Below are 17,558 nucleotides of genomic sequence, written 5' to 3'. Positions count from 1 at the left end.
CTGGCAGCTCTGGGCTGGTGGGACCATGTCCAGGGGAGAGGTTTCTGTTTTCCTGCCGTGGTTCTCTGGCCTATGCTGGCTGGATGGGGGTGTTGATAAATCCTCCAGCTTCCTGGGGCCTGGGGAGGAGCAACCATGAAGTGGACTCTGCACCCACTCCCAGAGGCCCCAGCATGACAGAGCCCCAGTTGCCCAAGTGATAACCTGCTTATCAAGACACTCAGCGGTACCAGCTGCCCCCTCCCCTCTCCTCTCAGAGCTTCCTGGGATCAGCTCCCCGCTGAGCTCCCTGCCCTTGGACCCTCTAAGTGTCTGCTTCTGGAGGAGGCCCAAGCCAGACCCAGGAGACAGGTCAGTGGCTCAGGGCTCTGTGGCTCATGATATCTGCAGTATTCTCCCTGGGGCCTGGGTCTTCCTGTCTTCTGGGTGATCCCGGGTGATGAGCAGGTCAAGAAGACAGTGGGTGACTGTGCGCGGTGGCTCACGCCTGTAATCCCAGCACTTTGGGAGGCTGAGGCGGGTGGATCACTTGAAGTCAGGAGTTTGAGACCAGCCTGGCCAACATGGTAAAAGCCCATCTCTACTAAAAATACAAAAATTAGCCGGGCATAGTAGCGGGCGCCTGTAATCCCAGTTACTTGGGAGACTGAGGCAGGAGAATTGCTTGAACCCAGGAGGCGGAGGTTTCAGTGAGCAGAGATTGAGCCACTGTACTCCAGCCTGGGCCACAGAGCAAGACTCTGTCTCAAAAAAGTCAGTGGGTCACTAAACCCTCACCCTAAGGAGGTTGGTGTTGACGGGTGATCTGTGGGCGTTCACTTGTCAAGCTCTCACTGCACATGAACTGCAGGTAAAACCAGGAACAGCCAGGTCAAGTCACTTCACGAATAATGAGACTGATACCCAGAGAGGGCCCGTCAGCCCAAGGTCACCCGGCCAGTAAGTGGCAGAGCCAGAGGCCGAACCTAGATCTGCCTGACTCTAGCCCAGTGCTCCAAACACATGTTGTACACCTTATCACACATGGGCACCCACACTGTGTGCCTGCCCTGTGCCCTGAAACCTCTACCGCACAGAGGAGAATGGGGCCCCAGGGAGCTCTGAAGAGCTGTGGTGGGGATGATAAAACAATCACACTATCACTCCTTCTAGAGCACCTACTCTGTGCCAGCCTCTAGAGCACCTACTCTGTGCCAGCCTCTAGAGCACCTACTCTGTGCCAGGCTTTAGAGCACCTACTCTGTGCCAGCCTCTAGAGCACCTACTCTGTGCCAGGCTTTAGAGCACCTACTCTGTGCCAGGCTTGGTCCGTGTGCCTTGCCTATGTTGTCTCGTATGTTCTTCCTTTGTCAGCTGAATTTTCCAGAGAGAAAATTAGGACTCAAGGAAGGTGGCTGGGCACAGTGGCTCATGCCTGTAATCCCAGCACTTTGGGAGGCCGAGGCGAGTGGATCACCCAAGGTCAGAAGTTCCAGACCAGCCAGCCTGACCAACATGGTGAAACCCCATCTCTACTAAAAATACAAAATTAGCCAGGCGTGGTGACACACACCTGTAATCTCAGCTACTCGGGAAGCTGAGGCAGGAGAATAGCTTGAACGCCGGAGCGGGAGGTTGCAGTGAGCCAAGATCGCGCCATTGCGCTCCAGCCTGGGCAAAAAGAATGAAACTGTCTCAAACAAACAAACAAACAAACAACAACAACAACAACAAAAACAAAGAAAGAAAGAAAAGAAAAGAAAAAGAAAAGAAACAAGGCAAGGAAGTTCCAAAGTCCATACAGTGGGTATCTTAGGCAGGGCTCTATCAGATGAAAAATATAGCAGAACCCTGACTCAAATTGGCTGATGCCATAAGAATTTATGTCAACTCTATCTGGTAAAAGCAGGAGTAGAGGTAGGCTTCAGGCATGGTTGGATCCAGATGTTAAGTCAATATCTACCAAGATGCACTACCTCTGGCTCTCATCTCTTTTACTCCACACAGACTCTCCAGGTCATGATGAGACCAAGGTTGCCCCTAGACACTCCCAGCTTTTTTCTCACCAGCTCAGCAACCCCAGGGAAAAAGCAGCATGAATTTCCAATTGTTTCAGAACAAGGTCTGTGGCAATGTTGCTCACACTTGAATGTGCCCATGTTCACTCTGGGGACCGGGGACCATGATAAAATGCAGATTCTGGCTCATAAGTCTGGGGTGGGGACTCAGATGTTGCATTCGCTGCATTTTTTTTTAAGATAGAGTCTTGCGCTGTTGCCCAGGCTGGAGTGCAGTGGCATGATCACAGGTCACTGCAACCTCCACTCCCAGACTCAAGTAATCCTCCTGCCTCAGCCTCCCAAGTAGCTGGGACTTCAGGTGCATGCCACTATACATTTTTTTGTAGTTAATTTCTGTATTTTTTGTAAAGACTTGGTCTTGCTGTGTCACCCAGGCTGGTCTTGAACTCCTGAGCTCAAGAGATCCACCCATCTTGGCCTCCCAAAGTGCTGAGATTACAGGTGTGAGCCACCACACCCGGCCCAGATGCTGCGTTTCTAACAAGATCCCAGGTGCTCCTTGTGCTGCTGATCTGGAACCATTCTTTGAGTAGGGAGGTCTTTGCATGATGCCATTCCTCTCAGTTAAAAGCACATTGTAGGCCAGGTGTGGTGGTTCACACCTATCATCCCAGCATTTTGGGAGGCTGAGGCAGGTGGATCACCTGAGGTCAGGAGTTCGAACCAGCTCGGCTAACATGGCGAAACTCTGTCTCTACTAAAAATACAAAAATTAGCTGAACGTGGCTGTGGGCGCCTGTAATCCCAGCTACTCTGGAGGCTAAGGCAGTAGAATCACTTGAACCTGGGAGGCGGAGGTTGCAGTGAGCCGAGATTGCAGCATTGCACTCCAGCCTGGGTGATAAGAGCAAACCTCCATCTCAAAAAAAAAGCACATTGTATACATATGCAGAATATGCATCTAAAGGAAAATTGTAATCAACATTAAAAAGTAAAAGCACATTGTGCACACACATGAAACTATTGCCACATCCCAAGTGTCCTGCCTCAAGTAAATGATGAACTGGTCACAAGGACATTAGAGGTGACTCTGCTCCCATTACCCCATTTCTCCACAAGGCCCAGACACATTCCCAAGGCTGCACAGCTGGGAAGCAGTAAAGCTCGGATTTGACCCCAAGTAATGGATTCTCCAGACGGAAGAACCAAGGGCCCTGCTGATGGCCCTTAAAGCTCTTTCTAATCCTTCTCCATTACAAAAACACCATGCTGAGCAACCCCACAGGTGCATGTCTTTGTAAGCATGCACTGGTAGGTTTTGCTGTATCAAAAGACGATGTACGGTTCTATTATTGTTAGGGGCTGCCAGAAGGGAGAGAGACTGCCCATTTCCCCACATCCATGCCAGAACTGCATGTTCTTGTTTTTGCCACTCTGGTGAGAGGCGCCTTCCTCATGGCCCTAGGAAGGTAGTGAGGTTATGTCCCAGCCCCAGGTGGGCAGCCTCCTTCCTGTAAGGGATCATCCAGGGAGCACCCTGTGCCAGCCCAGCTCCGGGCATCCTGTTGTCGTGGAAATATTTCAGGTCCTGCTTTTGTCCTGAATAGCAACTTCAGTGGAAAGAGAAGGTCTCTGTTATGGGCTAAATTGTGTGTTCCCTCAAAATTCGTATGTTGAAGTCCCAACCCCCAAGACCTCAAAATATGACTGCATTTAGAGATGGGGTCTTTAAAGAGGTGGTTATGTTACAATGAGGTTGTTAGGGTGGGCCCTAATCCAGTCTGCCTGTTGTCCTTGTAAGAACAGACCCCAGGAGCGCTCCTGCACAGAGGGATGGTTGTGTGCAGAGGCAGCAAGAGGGCTGCCACCTGCAGGCCAAAGAGAGAGGTATGGATGGAAACCAATCCTGACAGTCGGCATCTCGAGCTTGGACTTCCAGCCTCCAGCACTGTGAGAAAATAACTGTGATGATTAAGCCACCCAGTCTGTGGTCTTTTGCTAGGGCAGTGCTAGCAAACAAATATAGCTTCTTTCCCTGCACACCTGGAAGAGTTCCTGAGAAGATGCCCATATGCCTAGCTTGGGTCACTTCCCATCTGTTACCAATTGCTGTGGCCAGGAGATGCTGAGCTCTAACTGGCCAGGCCTTGGCCAAGTGCTCATCCCTGGAGCTAGGGATGGGTTCAGCCCACCAACCTGGGTTCACTTCTCCTTGTTTGATTAAAAATTTTAATTTAAAGCAAGTGAGGGCTGGATGCAATGGCTCACTTCTATAATTCCAACCCTTTGGGAGGCTGAGGTGGGAGGATCACTTCAGCCCAGGAGTTTGAGACCAGCCCAGGCAACATAGCAAAACCTCATCTCTACAAAAAATATTTAAAAATTAACCAGGTGTGGTGGCACGTACCTGTGGTCCCAGCCACTTGGAAAGCTGAGGTGGGAAGATCACTCGAGCCTGGGAGATCAAAGCTGCAGTGAGCTGTGATTGCACCACTGCACTACAGCCTGGGCAACACAGCGAGACTCTGTCTTAAAAAAAAAAAAAAGAAGAAAGTGAGGTCAAACCTGTGGCTAACAAGGGGATAATTTACATGTCTGAGCTCGAGTTCAGATATAGAAGTTGGATTCTCTTTACTTTTTTTTCTTTTCTTTTTTTGGGGGTGGGGACAGAGTCTTACTCTGTCGCCCAGGCTGGAGTGCAGTGGCGTGATCTCGGCTCACTGCAACCTCCACTTCCTGGTTTCAAGCGATTCTCCTGCCTCAGCCTCCCGAGTAGCTGGGATTACAGGCACCTGCCACCATGCCCGGCTAAGTTTTGTATTTTTAGTAGAGATGGGGTTTCACCATGTTGGCCAGGCTGGTCTTGAATTCCTGACCTCACGTGATCCACCCACCTCGGCCTCCCAAAGTGCTGGGATTACAGACATGAGCCACTGCGCCCAGCCATCAAAATTAGAAGTCTTTTTAAAAGTCCCTTTGATCCCACCCGTGGTAGGCAAACCCTACCTCAGGCATTGGGTCAGGCTGCAATTTCCAACTCATATCTGCTTTTAGCCCCTGGAGATTTCGCTTAAATCCTGTGAGCTCAGCCATCTATCCCCAAGATGCAGCTCCTCCAAGATACCTGGCAGGTATCCCGGCAGGAGGGTGCCACGGTTCTCTAACCTGGCTGACTACTGAGCCTCTGGGCTCCATGAGGACAAGCTGGCTCTCTCACTCGCTGCTAGCCCAGTCCCTGGCACAACCTTGGGGCTTGGCAAGCATTTGTTGAATGAATAAAAAGGCTGTGGCTTATAAGCTGGTTCAGGTTCCAGCTCCCCACTCATTCCTCATGGAAAAACCACTTCAATCCTCCAAGCCTCCCTTTCTTCATCTGCATGGGGGATATTTCGTTGTTATTGTTGTTTTTTAAACTTGGCATTTTTTTGAAAAGTAGAACAGATACAGATACAAAAACCACACAGCATAAGCATGCACCTTAACGATTAATTATAAGGCAACTGAACATGCTTGTGACCACCCTCAGGTCAAGAAATGTAACGTTGCCTGCCACCCCTAGACAGCCCTACAGAAACCCTGTCCTCTCAAAGCCGTGCCCTCCTCCCAAAAGTCACCACTACCCTAAGTTTTATGGATATCACTTGTGTTTCTTTCTTGCTTTACCAACACTGCGAGCAGCCCCAGACACTATATTTTATCTTGCCCACTTTTTAAAAACTTGATGTCTCTTTTAGTTTCTATTCCTCCTCCATCCCTTGCTTTTCCTTACAGTTTATCTGCGAAGTGCCTGGGCCATCTAACCTGCGCAGATCCCTGGGTCTGGGTTAGGCTGATGACAGCACTGTGTCACGGTTTACCACATTCTGTCCTCGGGATTTTCTGTAAAATGGCGGCTGGATCCTGAGGCTATACCAGGGGTGTTTCCAAGCTTCTGCCCTCATGGGCTGTGGTGAGAATTGAAGGGGGATGGGTGAGTGTCTGATATCAGCAAGCGGTCCTCAGATGCAGCCGCCAAGGTTGTTCGGAGCTAGGATGCAGCCGCCAAAGCTGTTCGGAGATGCTCACGAGGCCTGAACACGTACAGCCCGAGGGACATCCCGTCTCAACAGTCCATCCTGGCTTCTCTCTCTCCACCCAGACCCACCCACCCCACTTTGGGAAAGTTCCAGGGCTACGGCTGGTTTGTCCCAGTGGGAGCTGGCAGCAGAATGACCTGTAATTTTAGCTGTTTCTCTTCCCTAAAATTATTTCCCATCTGGAAATGGTTTCCCAACCCTGCCCAGGAAAGAGTTGGTGGTGCATGGAACATTTTTCTACTAAAAAAAAAAAAAAAATAGGGGCCGGGCACTGAGGCAGGAGAATCGCTTGAACCCGGCAGGCGGAGGTTGTGGTGAGCCAAGATCACGCCACTGCACTCCAGCCTGGGCAACAGAGCAAAACTCTGTCTCAAATAAATAAATAAAACCAGCCACCAAACGTGGAATCTCCGCAGCCCAGGCTCTGGAGGCCTAACTGAGTGCCAGCTGTATACTCTGCCTTGAGGAGCCTCTGCCAGTGAGGAGCAGAGGGTGAGAGGGTAGAGTCAGGGCTCTGCTGCCAGGGTCCCCCTATCCACCCAGTGCACAGACAAGGACTCTGATGCAGGGCCTGGGACAGCCCCAGGCGAGCTGAGAAGAGGGATCCGGCCTAGGGTTGAGTGGCCTGCCCAGCTGCTGCCGCACTCGAGGTCTGTGGGTTATTCTAGGCCCCACAAGGAGTAGAATCACAGAGCAGAAGTTCTTTCTATGGGGATTCTCTTGTAGCTGCTCTGAACATTTCAAGAAAAAAAAAAAAATCCCTGCCGCTAACATCTCCCCATTACCTCACTAATTATCTTCTTTCTTTCTTTCTTTTTTTTTTTTTTGAGACGGAGTCTCACTCTGTCGCCAGGCTGGAGTGCAGTGGTGCCATCTCAGCTCACTGCAACCTCTGACTCCCTGATTCAAGCGATTCTCCTGCCTCAGCCTCCCGTGTAGCTAGGATTACAGGCATGCGCCACCATATCCAGCTAATTTTTGTATTTTTGGTAGAGACAGGGTTTCACCATGTTGGCCAGGATGGTCTTGATCTCCGGACCTCGTGATCCGCCCACCTAGGCCTCCCAAAATGCTGGGATTACAGGCGTGAGCCGCTGAACTCTCTTCTTTCTAACAAAGTTCTCACAGGCCCCTGACTCCAGACTGTGTAAGCAAGAGCATCTGGCAAGAATATCATGATATTTTTAGCACTTCTTGTACTTATTTTCATAATTTTTTTTTTTTTTTTTTTTTTTTTTTGAGACAGAGTCTCACTCTGTCACCCTGGCTTGAGTGCAGTGGCACTATCTCGGCTCAACCTGCAACCTCCGCCTCCTGGGTTCAAGTGATTCTCCTGCCTCAGCCTCCTTAGTAGCTGGGATTACAGGTGTGCACCACCATGCCTAGCTAATGTTTGTATTTTTAGTAGAGATAAGGTTTCACCATGTTGGCCAGGCAGTCTTGAACTCCTGACCTCAGGTGATCTGCCTGCCTCGACCTCCCAAAGTGCTGGACAGGTGTGAGCCGCTGTGCCTAGCCTTATTTTCTTTTCCTTTTTTTTTTTTTTTTTTTTTTTTTTTTTCCGAGACGGATTCTCACTCTGTTGCCTAGGCTGGAGTGCAGTGGTGTGATCTCGGCTCACCACAACCTCTGCCTCCTGGGTTCAAGTGATTCTCCTGCCTCAGCCTCCCAAGTAGCTGGGACTACAGGCATATGCCACCATGCCTGGCTAATTTTTGTACTTTTAGTAGAGATGGGGTTTCACTATGTTGGCCAGGCTAGTCTCGAACCCCTGACCTCATGATCCACCTGCCTCAGCCTCCCAAAGTGCTGGGATTACAGTTGTGAGCCACTGTGCCGGGCACCCAGCCTTATTTTCATAATTGTTTTCATGATAAATGATATTGGTTTTCCATGTTTGCTAAAGATATAATGTTTCCTCTGCAGAAACAGGTTTAAAGAAAAACGTGGGCAGAAAGTCCATTTAAAATACACATTAAGGAAAATAAAACACAGATGGCACAAAATCCAAAGCTACCTGGAGTTTGGGAGACTCAGGAGCCATGGTGAAGAGGGCAGACTCCAGATCTGAGGACCCAGGCTTGCATTCTGGCTGTGACTCTGTGGACCCTGTGATTTTAGGCAAGTCACTTGCTTTCTCTGAGCCACGGTGCTTTATCTGTAAAAGAAAGGAAAATAATAACACCTCCTTCCTATGATGATCTCTGAGAATTCAAAAAAACAATGCAGAGAAAACACTCATCCCAGTACCAGGCCCATGGGTTGCATTTAATGCTGTCGGAACACAAGGTGGGTGCTATTTTTATTCCTCTTAGGAAGCTGAGGCCCAGAGAGGTCATCTAGCCCATCCAAGGTTGCACAGCTTGTAGGTGGTGGAGGCGGAACTAGAACCTCCAAAGTTCCAATGTGAGGCTGGGATCTGTCCTCTTAAACTGCTATGCTGCTATTGGCAGATCCATCTATCCACCCGTCCGTCCATCCATCCACCCACCCACCCACCCACCCATACATTCATTCAGTCAGTCAGAATTCATGGAATTGTTCTGAGTTCATGGTGTTTTTTCAAAAAGCAGCAAAGTGCAGAGGTTCCCAGAGCAGATTCAAATCCCAACCTGCCGTGTGCAGGCCATCTGGGCAAGTTGTCCCACCTCTCTGAGCCTCAGCTTGCCCATCTGGAAGAGGGGAACATTGATAGCCCTTTGAAGTTCCCGGAAGAGGTAGAAGACCATATACTGGGACTTCACAGTGTCCTGCGTGCCCTGCATCTGACCCCATGCTCTGCCTTTGCCTCTAAGTCTCAGTGATTCCAGCCCTGCCATATGTCTGCCTCATCCTGCCTCCCTCCTCCCTTTCACTCCACTTTAGCCAGACTCGGCTACTGAGGTTCCCTGAACAGCCCCAGGGCCTTTGTACACTTGGTTCCTCCAGCCTGAAATGTCCTTCTGCTTCCACCTGGTAACCATGATTCCTCCCTGAAAAATCAGGTGAGCTTCCCTGTCTGCCCCAGGAGCATCCCCTGAGGCTGAGCCAAGCTCTGCCTTTCTGGGCTCCCCCAGCTCCCTGCTTCTCTGACATGGAAAGGTCATGGATGTAATAACTTAGACAAATTCTTATGCTCTGCCACAGTCCATCATCTTAGTCGCAAATGTCTGCTTCCCTTCTTTCATGCAGATACATGCACCCCTCTGCAGACGAGGCCACACACATGTTTAACACAATTATGGCATGTGATCTGAAGGCATGAGATCTGCCTTCATACATCCAACATGCAATGGTGCAACAGCATTACCTCTGGCTAGTGACCTCCCCTGGACTCAGCTACCACGTCTGCAGAAAGGGGGCAGTAACAGGACCTGCCGCACATCTGCTGTCATGAAGACCACATGAGCTAATATATGTGGGAAGCCCTTAGCACAGGGCCTGGGAGAGCATAAGCACACGATGCAAGGCAGAAGAAAGGCGTGTCCTAGTATGATAGGGCCCTTCCGACCAGGGCTGGTACTAAGGTGAGAGAAGTGAAGTGCCTGCAAGTGCAAAATGTAAGGCAGCGTTCACCCTCAGAGCAGTGCACCTGCCGCTGGGTCCTAGGAGTCACAGAGCAGTCCCGCTCTCCCCCTGCTGGTCACTCTGCAGAATGACGTCCCTTCCCTTTGCTCTCAGGGATCCCTGAGCCTCGGTTTCTTCATCTGTAAGGTGGAGTAGGAGAATCTGCCTCTCAGTTTGCAGGGCAAACAGGAGGCATTCCTCAAACATCAGTGTCCTCATCTCAAGGCCAGCACTTAATGAGCACCTACTATGTGCAAAGGAATATGACTGAGACATAATCCCTACCCTTCAGGGGTTTAGCAAGTGGAGAGGGGAGGAGGAAGGCTGGAAACAGTGACTAAAGTAAGACACTTGTCCCTATGCAGCACCTACTGCTTACCCCAGAGCAGTCAGAACCACGGCCCTGGCACCTGTTCATCTGCATATGTTTACTAAGCACCTACTGTGTGCCTGAGCCCAGGCTTGGCTGTGGATTAAGGGATTTAACGCTGTCAGAACACAAGATGGGTGTTATTTTTATTCCTGTTGGGAAGCTGAGGCCCAGAGAGGTCATCTAGCCCATCCAAGGTTGCACAGCTTGTAGGTGGTGGAGGTGGAACCAGAACCCCCAAAGTTCTAATGTGAGGCTGGGATTTGTGCTCTTAAACCGCTATGCTGCTGTTGGCAGATCCATCCATCCACCCATCCATCTATCCATCCATCTATCCATCTATCCCCATCCGTCCATCCATCCACCTATCCTTTCATTCAACAAATATTCATTGAGCACCTACTGTGCCACTGTGCCAGACACAGTGCTGAGTACTGGAGAGATGCCAGTGACCAGAAAGACACAGCCTGTCCCTGCCCCCAGCAGCTGTTCAGACGGAGAGGATGGGCAATAAGCAAGACAAATACGTAAAATATATGGCACTTGGTGATTCTTGCTGTATGTAAAAATAGAGAACAGGCTATGCATGGCGGCTCACACCTGTAATCCCAGCACTTTGGGAGGCCGAGGTAGGAGGATCACCTGATCCCAGGAGCTTGGAACCAGCCTGGGCAACATAGCATAGTAGAGACCCTGTCTCTACTAAAAACACAAAACAATTAGCCGGGCATGGTGGTTCACACCTGTAGTCCCACCTACTCGGGAGACTGAGGTGGGAGGATTGCTAGGAGATCAAGGCTGCAGTGAGCCGCGATTATGTCACTGAACTCCAGCCCAGGAGACTGAGCGAGCCTGTCTCAAAAAGGTTGGGCGCGGTGGTTCACGCCTGTAATTTCAGCATTTTGGGAGGCTAAGGTAGATGAATCACTTGAAGTCAGGAGTTTGAGACCAGCCTGACCAACATAGTTAAACCCTGTCTGTACTAAAAATACAAAAATTAGCTGGGCATGGTGGCGCGCCTCTCAGGTACTCGGAAGGTTGAGGCACGAGAATCGCTTGAACCTGGGAGATGGAGGTTGCAGTAAGCCGAGATCGCACCACTGCACTCCAGCCTGGGTGACAGAGCGAGACCCTGTCTCAAAAAAAAAAAAAAAAAAAAAAGCACAGAAGAGTGAGAGGGTGGGGCTGGAGTGTGTTTCCATTTTAAATCATGGGGTGAGGCCTTGAGGGTCATTTAGGGACCTTGGCTCTCATTGTGAGTGAGCTGGAAGCCATGGAGGGTTCTGAGCAGGGGAGGAGCCTGGCCTGACTTAGGTCCTTACAAGATCACTCCATGAGGAGGCCAGACTGTTAGGACCCAGGGTGGAGGCTGTGAGCCCGGGGAGGAGGTGACCGCACACAGGATGAGGGCTGGGCTTGGTGGGGCAGTGGAATGGGGAAACAGAGTCTGGATGTATTCTGAAGGTGGAACCGACAGGATTAGCTGGTGGATGGGATATGGAGGTGGCAGACAGAGAGGAGTCCGGGATGGCTCCTTGAGCCTCTGGGGAGGGTGGAGCTGGCTGCCCTTGAGGCCAAGAAAGCTGTGGGCAGAGCAGGTTTCTGCGGATGATGAGTGGGTTGCGGATGCATTCACCCTGAGTTGCCTGGCAGGGTGGACGTGGAGTTTGGGTTTACCCTCGTGTTGATTGGCACACACTTGCGGTGCGGTTATCACGCCTCCGGTGTCGTCACCACGCGGGCGCTATAGGGACGGACCTTTCCCAAGACCTGCTCTTCGGGGACTGCTGCGATGCCCCGCGCAGCCGCCAGGGGGCGCCCGAGCCGCACCGGGGACGCGCGGGGACCGGGTCATCCTCCCGGCGGGCTACCTGTGCGGGGCAGGACGCTTGGCCGCACCCTTGGCTTCCGCCACTCCGAGTCTGTTGCATTCCTCCTATCCCCCGCGCGCCATGTGACAGCCAAAACTATCTCCAGACATTGCCAGGCGCCCCCTGGAGGGGAAAATCGCCCCCACGGCAGTCAGAGCCATGGCCTGCTCTGCCACATTCATTTACTGAGCGCCTACTGTGTGCCTGTGCCTGGACTCCGCAGGGGCTCACGGGGGTTCCTCCTTTTCATCCAGGTTTCTGTTCATATGTCACCACCTCAGAAAGACCCTGTGCTAGACACGCTCCACTCAATGACCTGAAAGGATCTTGTTGAAATGTTAACTTATTACATTTTTGGTTGTTTGTTGTTTTGTTTCTGTTTTTGTTTTGAGACAAGGTCTTGCTCTGCCACCCAGGCTGGAGTGCAGTGGCACAATCTTGGCTCACTGCAGCCTCAACCTCCTGGGTTCAAGTGATCTTTCCACCTCAGCCTCCAAGTAGCTGGGACCACAGGTGTGCACCACCACACCTGGCTAATTTTTTTTTTTTCAGTAGAGACAGAGTCTCACTATGTTGCCCAGGCTAGTCTCAAACTCCTGGGTTCAAGTGCTCCTCCCGCCTCCGCCTCCCAAAGTGCTGGGATTATGCCACTGTGCCTAGCCTTATTTATGGTCTGTCTCCCCTACCCAGCAGACAAACCCCTGCCCTCATGGAGTGAAACTTCCAGTGAGCCAGAAGGTCACCTGTTTGAAGTGGTGGCATTTGAGTTGTGCCTTGAAGGACAGAAGCTGCTGATCATGGCGGAATTTGAAGAAAGGTCTTTCCTGGCAGAGGGAAAAGTCAGGGCAAAGGCCTAGGGGCTGCTCAGGTCCCTGCCTTAGGGCATTTAGAGCATCCTGCCCCATGGGTGATGGGTCCCCAGGCCACACACAGCTGCTGGCCGAGAGCCCCAAGTCATCGGGAAGCCATGTGGTGTGGACAGGGGCCGGGCAGCCTGGACATACAAAGGCCCATTGACAGCTGCATGGGAAGGGCCCAGGGCACCCAAGCTGGAAGCCGAGGCAGCTCCCTCTTGTCAACTCCCAAGGAGCTTTGGGTGGGGACAATAGAAAACCCGGAACTTCTCAGGAGACTCAAGTTTCCCAGGGGTGGGGAGAAAATGAGGTGGCCTGGTCATTGGGACATGCAGGGCAGCTGTGTGAGGCTTTTGCAGTCCCCCAGCCCTGGTTCTAAGTCTAGCCCTGCCCGCTGCTGGCAGAGTGGCCTTGGCCGTGTCATGCTCCCTCTCAGAGCCTAAGTTACCTCATCTCTAACACAGGGTGAAAGCCAGACGCAGTGGTTCACACCTGTAATTGCAGCACTTTGGGAGGCCAAAGTGGGTAGATCACTTGAGTCCAGGAGTTTGAGACCAGCTGAGCAACATGGTGAAACCCTGTCTGTACAAAAAAATACAAAAATTAGCTGGGCATGGTGGCACACGCCTGTAGTCGTACTCGGGAGGCTGAGGTGGGACGATCACTTGAGCCAGCGAGGTCGAGGCTGCAGTGAGCCAAGATCGCACCACTGCACTCCAGCCTGGGCAACAGAGCAACACTCAGTCTAAATAAATAAATAAATAAATAAATAAATAAATAAATAAAATGGGGTGAAAAACAGAAGCAACCTTCCAGCGATGGTGTGAGACTGCCTGGGTAGAGTAGTGGGAACCAGGCCTGACCCAGCAGGTGTTCAACGGCAGGTGGTCAGCTCTAGCAGTCAGCTATAGTGGCTGGCTGGATTGGCCATCTGTGGTGGTCAGTGGTGGTGGTCGGTCATAGTAGTCAGCTTTCAGAGTCGGCTATTATGACACTAAGCATGAGGACCGTCAGGTGAGCATGGCTGGGGTTTTTGGTCAGAGAGACCGGGGTTCCACAGATCTCCTGCTTTCCAGTGTGGGGCAGGTATGATCTCCTTTTCCCAAGCCTCTGTTTCTCCATCTGTAAGATGGGGATAATGAGAGCCCTACACAGGGCACTGGGACTATAGAATGTTCCAGGGCCTTGGAGGGCAGCCTCAGAAGAGCAGGCCAAGGAAAGCGCAGGTCTCCCGACTGAAGGAGGTCTGCGGAGCCAGTAGGTGAGGAGTGGCTGTAAATGAACAGGAGCTGGGCTTCCCTCTGCGGGCAGGGGGGACGCGTGCGGGCATGTTCCCAGCCTGATAGCAGGAAGCATTTCAGGAAAGGCCCAGCTGAATAGTGAAGATAGCAGAGCAGGAATGTGAAGAACACAGACCTGGGGTCAGCTTGCTGGGCTCAAGTCCCTTGTACTAGCTGTGTGTCCTTGGGCAAGTTACTTAACCTCTCTGTGCCTTGGTTTCCCCACCTGTGACACAGGGATAAGATCAACCCTACTGGGCTATGGGGTTGATTTGAGGTCCTCATGAGAGAATATTTTTATAAAGGATGACAGATGGGCTGAAGGCCTTTAATGATGACGCAGGCCAGGCATGGTGGTGCGTGCCTGTAGTCCCAGCTACTCAGGAGGCTGAGGTAGGAGGATCGCTCAAGCTTGTGAGGTTGAGGCTACAGTGAGCCGAGATTGCACCACTGCACTCCAGCCTGGGTGACAGAGCCAGACCCTGTCTCAAAATAAATAAATGATGTTGGACTGAGAAAGCATCAGCACTCACCCAGGCTCTGCGGGGAAGGTGGATGTGAGCAGGGCCAGGAAGAGCCAGGAGGAATAGGAGGCAACTCCTGCATGTTTGTGTGAGCACAGCCAGGTGTCAGGGTGGGGGGCAGCCCGAGCAGGAACCCTGAGAATATAAAACAACTCGGCAGCAGTGGCAATGGCCTCGGGGACCCTGAGAGCTACTAACGCAGCCACCTGGATGCACACAGGAAAAACAAGCATTCTGAGATCAGAAGTATGGACTTTGGCCTGGGGCAATAGGGAGCCACTGAAGGTTTGGTAGTCAAGGGTTAGGCTCCTCTTATTGATAGAACTAGGATACTCCACAACTTCATCCCCAGCACCTACCTCGGGGCCTGCCACATAGTAGGTGCTCAGGAAAATGCTTTTAAATGAAGAAATGCATCAATGCATGAATGAGAAACTAGCTACTAAAAGCTGGCCTTATTTTGCCCTTCTTCACTCACATAGCACTAGGTACCTCCAGGGACTTACACACAGAGGGACTAGCAAAGATAAATGTCCTTAGTGGGAACCAGCTCAGGGAGATAGACGCACAGTGAGGAGGCCAGAGTGGCTGGAGTAGAGAAAACAAAGGGGGAGCAGGGAGGGGATGCCCCGCGGAGGTGAGCCAGCTGGACCCCTCAAGGCCTCGTGGGTAGGGAATAGGGCTTTCTTCCAAGTGCAGTGGGAGCCTCCAGAGGCTCTGGTGGTTTTGCGTGGGGATTTTTGTGTGTTTGTATTTGTTTTTTCCTTTTTTTTTTCAGATGGGGTGTTGCTCTGTCACCCAGGCTGGAGAGCAGTGGTGCAGTCTCGGCTCACTGCAGCCTCAACCTCACAGGCTCAAGTGATCCTCTTACCTCAGTCTCCTGAGTAGCTGGACTACAGGCACGTGCCACCTTGCCTGGCTAATTTTTTTATTTTTTGTGGAGATAGGTTCTCACCATGTTGCCAGGGCTGGTCTCAAAATCCTGGATTCAAGCGATCCTCCTGCCTTGGCCTCCCAAAGTGCTGGGATTACAGGCATGAGTCACTGCGCCCAGCCAGTTGCATTTTAAATCCTCCTATCAAAGAGCATAGGCATCATTATCATCCCCATTTCACAGATGAGGAAACTGATACTCAGAGATTGAATGATTTACCTAAGGTCACACAGCTGCATAGAGACGGTGCTAGGATTCAGCCTCAGCCCATTGGGCTGTGGGATCTGCAGGGCTGGAGGGGATTGGACGATGCCAGCTGGATCCAGCACAGGTCCCCATCTGCTAAGCTCTGCCCTGCGACCTCTAGGTGACACTGGGTGTTGGCAGGCATGAAGGACCTACATTGTGGGACTGTGGGGAACATGACCAGGCCCTGATCAGTGGGTCTGCTGAGTCACCAGACCTGGCCCAGAGCTAACCTCCAGCAGCTGGAAGCCGCCCCAGGGTCCATCCTTGGTGCCCTGCCCAGCAGCTACCAAGCACAGCCACTGCCACCTGGGCTGGATGTTCTACAGAAGCCAGAGTGACAAACTACCCCAAAATCTGCCCTCCTCCCTTTGCTCTGTGGCCTCTGGCAAGTCCCCTGCCCCCCTGGCCTGCAGTGCACCTGCTGTCTGGCCCAAGCCCCAGGCCACAGTGCCCCTCCCTTTGGGTTGGGTAGAATCCTGACCAGTTGCTGATACTGAGTTTAGACAGGAGGGCAGAAAGGCGGGACAGGTAAGTGCAGGCAGTGGGGAAGCCTGTGGGCCTCACAGGACTAGACTCCTGTGGTGTGGCAGAGGCCAAGGCTGCCCATCAGAACCCCAGGGGCCCAGGCTCCACCCAGATAACAGGACACAAGAAGAGAGAGCCTCCTAAGCAGAACTCAGCTTCTATAAGCAAGACAGATAGATAGGGCAAGCCAGCTAGCATTTACTGAGGACTTAATATGTGCTAGGCATTCTACAGCTGTTCTCTTATTTAATCTTCTTAATAGCAGATGATGATCATGACGCATGGTGATTCCTGTTTTGCAGATGAGGAAACCAAGACCTAAAGAGGTAAAGTCCTTGCTCGAGGTCCCCAAGCCAGGAAGTGGCAGAACCAGAGTGAAATCCAAGTCCATGTCATTCCAGAGCCCCTTTGCCTGGACCTGGAAGCCCCTCAGATTCTAAAGCTCTAATCCCCTCACCAGCACCCCCAGCAAAGTGCAGCATTCAGGACTGAGCCTCAAGGGACCAGCCAGGCCTGACTGTGAACCTTGGAGCAAGGCAGGATCGTCAGTGCAGTAAAGTGAGACTGGTGGAGCCTGATGGCCTCCTTAGGGACAGCCCGGGACAATCACAAACACAAGCTGCCTCTGTGCTGGAGCCTGCCCTGTCCTGGGAACCTCTCCCACCCGGGATGAGCTCACCTCAACATACAAATCACCTGCGGCCCGGGTGGCCCATTTTATGGATACAAAGCCTGAGGCCCAGAATGTCCCTGTAAAGTACCCAAGGTCACATAGTGAGCAGACAATTGGTGATACTGGAACCTGGTTGCCTCTTTCGTGCAGCCTCAGTTTCTTTTCCTCCCAGGAGCTCCTGTGTTAAAAAAAAACATACAATGTGGCCGGGTGCAGTGGCTCATGTCTGTAATCCCAGCACTTAGGGAAGCCATGGTGGGCAGATCACCTGAGGTCAGGAGTTCAAGACCAGCCTGGCCAACATAGTGAAACCTTGGCTCTACTAAAAATACAAAAATTAGCTGGGTGTGGTGGTGGGTGCCTCTAGTCCCAGCTACTGGGGAGGCTGAGGTAGGAGAATCACTTGAACCTGGGAGCGGAGGTTGCAGTGAGCTGAGATTGCGCCACTGCACTCCAGCCTGGGCAACATAGTGAGACTCTGTCTCAAAAAAAAAAAAAAAAAAAAAACCCAACCGAACAAAACAAAAACAAAAACAAAAAAATACACAATGTACTCTCTTGACCCTCATCATCTTCCAACAAGCTCCCCAGTCCTCCATCCTGCTTATGACTGAACTTCTGGTGGAAGCTGTGCATACTCTCCAACCCACTTCCAC

General features: G+C 51.7%; 1 long non-coding RNA gene across 2 annotated transcripts in view; it reads right to left on the bottom strand.

The window, feature by feature from the left end:
* LOC140708883 (uncharacterized) overlaps positions 1 to 17,296 on the bottom strand; it is a 34,424-nt gene extending 17,128 nt beyond the window's left edge. Inside the window, exons 1-3 of one of the 2 annotated variants that reach the window (XR_012089149.1) lie at positions 17,032 to 17,296; positions 8,094 to 8,234; positions 4,408 to 4,529 (exon numbers count right to left, since the gene is read on the bottom strand). This is a non-coding gene — a long non-coding RNA (uncharacterized lncRNA). Of the gene's footprint in view, positions 1 to 4,407; positions 4,530 to 8,093; positions 8,235 to 13,209; positions 13,374 to 17,031 lie in introns of those variants that run through there. The other variant, XR_012089146.1, reaches the window with a different exon arrangement.
* Between the last annotated feature and the right edge of the window lie 262 nt (positions 17,297 to 17,558).

The sequence above is a fragment of the Chlorocebus sabaeus genome, chromosome 2, assembly GCF_047675955.1.
Source record: "Chlorocebus sabaeus isolate Y175 chromosome 2, mChlSab1.0.hap1, whole genome shotgun sequence".
NCBI classification, from domain to species: Eukaryota; Metazoa; Chordata; class Mammalia; order Primates; family Cercopithecidae; genus Chlorocebus; species Chlorocebus sabaeus.
The sequence above is the reverse complement of the archived record's forward strand: the minus strand, read 5'-3'. Positions and strand labels throughout refer to the sequence as shown.